Here is a 7,987-nt window from a genome sequence, read left to right as displayed (position 1 = left end):
CACAGTGTTTTTAAAATAATTTTTCTGGTGGAAGCACTACCAATTTAGGTTGAAAGGGACAAAGACTATATAAAATTAAAAGACTTTTGGACTGGGGTATGGACTAAGAAAATTACTCAGCTGCAAACACAGTCTACTGTTTATGCATAATAAAGGATAATTCAGAAGATGGAACCAAGAGTTAGAAGGTAGAGAACCAAGAGCTGTGGAGAACCATTCTAGAGAGTAGGATGAGCCCTAATCAAGGACTAACATATGTGTTTGGCTGGATTCCAAAATTATTATAGCCCCAAACCGTTGTGTGTTTATTTTCCCTCTCTCTGAAAGACAACGTGTGTCAGGTTATTTAATGACTATCCCAAATTATATGTTGGCTATGAGAAGAGCAGATAATTTGCCTCTCTAGTCACAAGTCATCAGAATAAATACTCAAATGACTGTACTTGATGCCATAACGAGATGAGATTTGGGGTTCTGGGAGAAGGGGATGGTACTCCTCTATCAAAACGTGATACTCTGTGCCTTCTGAGGCTAGGTCGTAAAAGATAATACAGCTTTTGCCCAGTTATCTTGAACTACTCATCCTTGGAATTCAACCACCAAGCTACAAGACAGCCCAAGCTCTCATATGGAGAGGTCTCTGTTGAAATTGTCAGCCATGTAAGTGAGCCATCTTGGAAGTAGGTCTTCCAACCTTAAATGTGCCACCCCCAGCCGATACCGTGCAAAAGAGAGATGAGCCACTGAACCTTACCCAAATTGCAGATTTATGCCATAAATAAATGATGATTGTTTTTAAGCCATTATGTTTTAAGCCAACACATTATTATGTTTTAAGTCTGTCACATAGTGACAGATAACTGGAACACTAAACAAATGGTGGAGCTCACACTTGAACACGGGTATTCTAACTCCAGAGTCCACATTTGCAGTTGATACAGAGTTGATGCAGGATCTGCACTGCCCAGATTTCCCTGCAGGAAAGAAAGGCGTATTCACTCAAGTGCTGCGTATGTTGCTCACCAATGGCTCTCAGTTCTCAGGTCCCTACTGTAATTGCCCTTGGCTGAAAAGAGACACCTTGCCTAAGGTCATGGCTCTCTCCAGGAGCAGCCTGCATCCAACATCTGGTTGACGTAGAGACATGAAAGCTCGGCCTCCTTCCCCTGACCTGGGCCAATTCTGAAGGGCTGCCCCAGCTTCAGAACTCTCTGAGGTCAACTAAGGCCTTCCTGCTGCTGTGCCACAGCACAGCTTCTCTCTCTTCCCAATCTGCTGCTTTCACTTCCTCCACAGGTGCAGATCCTGAGAAACCTCCACCAAAACTTCCTGCATGCAAATCTCCATTTCAGAATATTTTTCTTGAGGAACCCAACCTGTAACACTATTCTTATCCATCATGAAAATAGAATGAGATGTCTACAAAGGACACAAGCTTAAGGCATTCAAGCACAGGCACTTGATGGAAATAGGGTAGAGAGGGAAGTTAGTCTATGTAAGTAACTTTTAGTGATTACCTACTACATGGGAATATAAAAATAAGAGACTGCCTTTATCTAGAAAAGCTTGCCATCTAATAAAGGATATAGACAAACATGGAATTACAATACAGTGTTATAAGTACTATGAGACAGAAGGATTCTAATGGGTCCATGAGAACCTAAAGGACCAGGGACAGTGTCTCTGTGCTTTGAAATATGGCAGAACATGAGCAGCATATAGGGATCCATTGTCACTGCTGAAAATACAAAAGGGTGGGAACTGGTAAGTGATACAGCTATAGAAGTTGGCATGGGCTGGACCATGAGAGACTGTGAGTACCCTGCTTAGTGGAATGTATTTTACTCTATAGGAAAATAGGCTTCCACTGAAGGGTTTCAAGAAATGGATCATCAGAGTTATACCCACATTCTAGAAAGATTACAATGGTCACATCTTGGAAGATAATTTTTAAAATGGCAACATTGGAGACAGAAAGAGCATTTAAGGTTTGCTGTAGCAATGATCCAGATGTGAAATTAAGATCTTTATTATTCTTCAGTGGTGCCGACTAAGAAAAATGGGAATTCTGTACCTCTTCCCCATCTCCCTGCCAAAGATTAAACCATCTAATCTGGGAAGTCAATGTTAAATGTGACTGTCTGGACTGATTAAACTGAGCAATTAGCTGATTAATCCTCTCTTCCATGGAGAGGCTGAGAAAGCAGAAGAAACAGCAATAGGTCACCAGTTTTGTTAGGGAAAATTAGTTCCTCCAGCCGCAGCGCTTCAGAGAAAGCACCAGTTCCTCAAAATGAAGATCTGTATTAGCCACTTCTGTGACATGCCACTGCCTAGCCAAGTGTTGAGACATTCTGGGCACCCCTAAGGAGTGATTTCCCTGCCCCGGAGTGTCAGGACCACTCGAGGGACTTTCCTCAAGGATGAGAACATTTCTGCTGGCAATGTCTTATCAAGAATATCTAGTCCAGCTTGTGCCAGAACTTATTTGTTGTTTGTGTTTACCTTAAAAAGTTATCAGCCGTCGTTTCTTTGGTTCACAGGAAAGCAGAGACCTGAGAACAGTGCAACAGCAGAAGAAGTATGAAGGAGGTCATTCTCATGATTGGCTGGGAGCAGAATAATCTCAGCATTAGGACATCTAAGAGTTCAAGAAAATTGCTGGAATCCTTTCATATTCAATTCCCTTAAGATTAGAAGGTGGGAATGGAAATAGGAAGGAAGTTTCTATTTTGTTTCATTAACTACAATCTACACATACACACATACATACACAACTACCCCAATTCACTTAACATTTTAATTTCTTAAAATAGGTCCTACTTGAGCATATTAAAAAAATTACACAATACAACATACTATAGTAAAAATAATGTTTTTCTCTTTCACCTTGTCTAGCTTATCTCTCATTCTTCTCAATTTCCATGTTAGGGGAATTACTGTGTGCAGTTTCTTCTACATCCTTCCAGTGATATTATATATATATATATATATATATATATATATATATATATATACACACACACACACACACACACACACACACACACATACACACATACATACACACATTTTTACACATATGGTAGCATATTATTCAAGCCATTATTAATATTGCTTTTCTATATTAATAATACACATTGATGATCTTTCTGTATCCGTACAGATAGAACCTTCTTATTTATTTAGCAGCCACACAGGATTCCAATATATGGTTGGCAATAATTTGTTTAATCAGTCTCTTACATTGATAGACATTGAAACTGTGTCCAAAATTTTGCTACTACAAATAATTAGGCAGTGAATATTGTGTGTATATGTGTATGTATTTGTGCAGTTGTATGCATTTATCAAGTGCATAAACTTATAGAATTGGAAATATTGCATGGAAGGGTATGAGCATTTAAATTTTTGAAATATAGTGCCATACAGGCCCTTTGTTTCCGATGCCCCACCATACCCTTTCCTTAGTCACTAATGGCTTCCTACTACAAGCACCTGCACGGCTTTGTCTGAGGGATTTCCCTGGCTGTCAAAGTGTGTTTTGAGTGCTCTCGGGTAGGCCAGAAAAGCTGGGAACTGAACATACCAAAGAGAAGTCCTCAGTCAATGACAAATAAATGCCCCCACTTTCTTCACCCATTGGCAGGGAACATCTCTAAACTGAGGTCTGTAGTGGAAATGAGCCTCAGCTATCCACAATGATAGCCCTCTCATTAACGTACCCTTTTATTGGCTTCCTTCCCTTCCCTCGCCTTTACCCATGTTACATGGGATCGCCTACTAAGTAAACTACTTGCTCTCAAATCTTTGTCTCAGAGCTTACTTCTGAGGAAATACAATTTGAAAGTACCCTCCACAAAATTTGTGATAATTTGCACCTCCACAATGTCTGATCCCATCCCCATTTCAATTCCATCCCCACTCCAACTCACTATCTGTTTTATTGGGTTTTTTATTCATTTGTTCATTTGTTCAATAGATACTTCTTGAGTATTCTCTATGTTTCAGGCACTAAGCTGGCCCCTGGATACAATATGAAGCACTACAGATCAGACGTACCTCCATTGCCTGTATTCCTCCTCCTTTAAGTTGACACTTAAATTGCTTCTAAGAAAAGGAAGTCCAATATTACTCCATGGTCAGAGGAAAAGCATTGAAAATGCATAATCTTGACTAAAGAAACACACAAGTGAGGGATTCCAAAAATCTGTTATCAGCAGCAACAAGACTGATTATCAAATCCTCCCCAGGTTTGTAGATGGATGGGATTGAAGAGAACGGGAGATGTCAGACCTTTGAAGTAGGTCAAAGGGACCTAGGACAGAAGATATTCTTCAGAGATTTCACATGGTGATCGAGACTAGGGTCTTGTCCAGTACAAAAAGAAACTGTGTAGTAAGCAAGCAATTCTGTCATACAGCTACAAGTGTTCTGCTTTCGTGATTCATGGACATGTTTTTGTTTTTCAGACTGCCTGTTTTAATAGTAAAGAACTTTATTCCCAGAGCACTAATTAATGGAGGTATTATTGTTCTTAAAAGAACAAGAAGGAAAGTCACCCCTATTCTGGACAAATGCCACAGTCTGCCTTCTCTGCTCCTAAACCAGGCTGCCAAGCTTTGCTGGGAAGAAGTAGCTCCATTCTAAAATCATGGACTCCAACCACAGCTGAGCCCTGGTTGCTCTGAATATGACCTGATGCTTGCCCACAGTCAACTTTCCCCCATTTTTCTCAGCAGCTATTTTAAACTTTCTCCTTTCTCTTTAACCCCCCTGAGCTTCTACCTTTTGCCTTAATCTAAGCACATGAAACTTTTTCCTATTTTAAGGGCAAAAACTGGGCAATCCAAACATGGGCTCCTCCATCCACAAATCTTTCCATATCTGCTCCATCTTCTGCTCTCGATTACTGAGAGGACTCAAGGACCTTACCTATTTCTCTGGTCTCCTCCAACTCATTACTCTAGGGCTCACCTCCTATACCTCTTGTATTTTCATTTTCCCAAGACTTCACTACAGACCTTTGTTTTTAGCAAATAAACATACCCAGATCTTTCCCAACTTTAATTAAGAGGTGCTTTTTGGGTCATTCCCTCAAACTCGCTCCCTCTCTAATTTCTTTGATAATTTTATGGCTTGAAATAATTGCCTATCCTCACTGCCTTTACTCCACCTCCCATCACTCCAAACTCCCTGCATCTTCATCCACCCACCACAAACACATGTACTGTTCTCCTTTTCCATATTTTCAAGTCGAATAAACTCTTTTCACATTTCAACCTTCTTCAAAATCTCCATAGCAGTGGTTCTCAAAGGTGGTCCCCAGACCAGCAAGCAATCAATACATACATACATACATACATACATACATACATACATCACCTGGGAACTCTTGAGAGATTTAAACTCTTGGGCTCCTCTCAAGACTTACTGAATTAGAAATGCTGCGGTGGGGCCCAGCAATCTGTGTTTCAGCAAGCCTTCTAGGTGACTCTGAGTTTAATACTTCTAACCTTTCCTCTTCCTTTCCAAGATTCCTTCTTCACTTAATTTCTGTGAGCTAGATAGTACTGATTCTTCTTTTACATTTTAAGCTATTCTTTTTAGTCTCCTTCTTCCATTCATCCATAAATACGGTTTTTCCTGGTGCTCTATTATCTCACTATCTGTCCTGCCCATGTGATGTAATCTATTTACAATACTTCAGTTACAACCAGCATTAGTCAGGACTCTAGGTTATAAATGGCAGAAAATGCAATTCAACTTAAGTGATGTTGAACAATGTTAAACAAAAGATAGAATTTATTGGTTCATGTAACATGTTTGTCTTGCCCCAGGATCTTAAATAATGTTATGAGGATTTGGCCTCATTCTCTTTCTCTCTTAACTCTGCTTCCATCCAACTTGGTTTTGCTTCTAGTCCACGTCCCTCTATGTGGTCCCTTAAAGCTCCAAAAATACATGCTTTCAGTTCCAGGGCCATATTGGTTTATGTGCCCATCCTAAACCAATCATTGTCTCCAACAAAGTAATATGATTACTTGTTAATCCTGAGTCATATCACCATTTCTGGAGGCAGGAGTGAGGTCAACCTCAAAAAAACTGGTGTTTATTTAACATACATTGAGCACTTACTATGTGCCCAGTTCTTTGTTCTAGGAATGCAATAGTGACCAACAGAGTCAAAGTCCCTAGGCTCATGGAGCTTATATTACAGAGGGAGATATAGTCAATAAACAAATAAAAGAAACAAACAAAGGAAGATAAGCATAGGAAGATAAGGGAGTGGAGAGTGGTAAGCTGCTGAGAGGGACAGGGGTAACTTCCCAGAAAATATCAGGATGTTGTTAACAGAAGGAATAATGAATTCTAAGTGGCTAAAAACAATAGATACAATTCCCAGGTCTACATCTTTAACAATTATAATCAATTGCCTATTGACCCTATCACTTAATAGGAAAATTAAAATTCCCAAACTGAAATTAGCATATGCCCTACTTTGAAGTTCTTACTCAGTTTTCTTTGAATTGTTTTTCCTTTTTAAATGCATGATTTTTTTTTTAATTATTAGGGATCAATATCTTGTCTTCATCCCTTCAAACTGGAAGTTATAAATAACAAAGGATAGTAGAATGGAAGCCTCACAAACAGGAATGGAGAGAAACTACAAAGACTATTTTTGAGAAGTCTTAGGTAGGAAGTTTGTTGAAAGATGAAGTGTAAAGAAATGAACAACAACCTATGAACAACAGAAATGAACAACTTCCTATGAACAATAACCTTCCTATGAAGTCCCCTCCAATCATCCAATGAAATACTCTGGGTAAAATCTTAAATCTAGAATGACTTCATTTGTCCATTATCTCTAGCTTCTACCTGATGGTTCATGATACGAGCCAAACTGATGATCTAATTTCCCAGGTCAAGTTTCACTCACCAAATCTTGCAAATTCTGCTTCCTAAATGTTTTTGGAAAATATTCTCTAACCAACATTCCTGTGACTATTTTTCTAGTTCATGGCCCACCATCTCTTTTCTGATTCTTTCATCTGAATCCTACCCTGTCTTCTTGTTTGTAGTATTGTCCCCTTCCTCAATATTCTTCACATTATTTCTGGAAAGGTCTTAGATTTCCAAGCAGTACAACCTACTGTACTGTAGGTTGATTTGATGTTTTAGGGGAAAAAAATCTAATGTGAGGCTGCTCAGCCTGATTATGTGTTTTTGTTAGCCACATTCAATGATAAGGTGCAGCTAGGGAATCAACAGAGATTTAGAGTTGGGGTTTTTGCCAGACAAATATGGTGGGAGGAGGGATGGACAAGGTATATATACACATAGGGATGGATTAAAGTGCCAGGTCATGGAACCTAAATTGGTAGAGAGGGAAGCAAGGGCATGAGGGAATAAGACAGGGAAATATGGTAGAATCAAAGGATTGGATATCCCAGTGGGGTTAAGAATGGTTAGAGGAAGAGTACTGAAAGAAGTAAACTGGAAAGATAGAAGATGGTATGCAGGCAGTGGTAGGTATACTTGGAATAGGGATTTTGGAGATGATTCTTTTTTTTCTTCCCTGAGAACATGTTTATCTAACATATTCTGAAAACAATGGAAAATGGATTGAATTCAATTTAAATTGAATTCAATTTAAAGTGAAAGCATGCTTTTGCATTGGAATTTTGAGGAATAATACTTGGTCACCTAAGTAAGTGGCAAAAGCCACAAACCCCCAAACATAAACTTGAACCCTGAACCCTCGGACTAAACATCTGATGCTCTACCAACTGAGATACCCAAGAGAGTAGTAATTGAAATAGAAATCTCTAGGGTATAGTGTGTGCATGTGGAAGGTGGGTGATAGCTGAGACAGAGTGAAGGAACAGATGATTGGATGCAAGAAAGCCAAGGAGTTCAAAGACCACATTATCAGATGGATTGTTCATATGGATGCTATAGTCTTCAAGAATGGTTACAAGAACAA

At 39.3% G+C, this 7,987-nt stretch overlaps 1 long non-coding RNA gene across 1 annotated transcript; it reads right to left on the bottom strand.

The window, feature by feature from the left end:
• Positions 1–750: 750 nt before the first annotated feature.
• LOC123386708 lies at positions 751–2,797 on the bottom strand. Its single transcript, XR_006601017.1, has 2 exons — positions 2,506–2,797; positions 751–974 (listed from the first exon to the last, which is right to left on the bottom strand). It is a non-coding gene; the product is annotated as an uncharacterized LOC123386708 (long non-coding RNA).
• Between the last annotated feature and the right edge of the window lie 5,190 nt (positions 2,798–7,987).

This window comes from Felis catus, chromosome B4 (genome assembly GCF_018350175.1).
Source record: "Felis catus isolate Fca126 chromosome B4, F.catus_Fca126_mat1.0, whole genome shotgun sequence".
Lineage (NCBI taxonomy): Eukaryota > Metazoa > Chordata > Mammalia > Carnivora > Felidae > Felis > Felis catus.
Note: the sequence above shows the minus strand (reverse complement) of the source record. Positions and strands in the feature narration are given on the sequence as shown.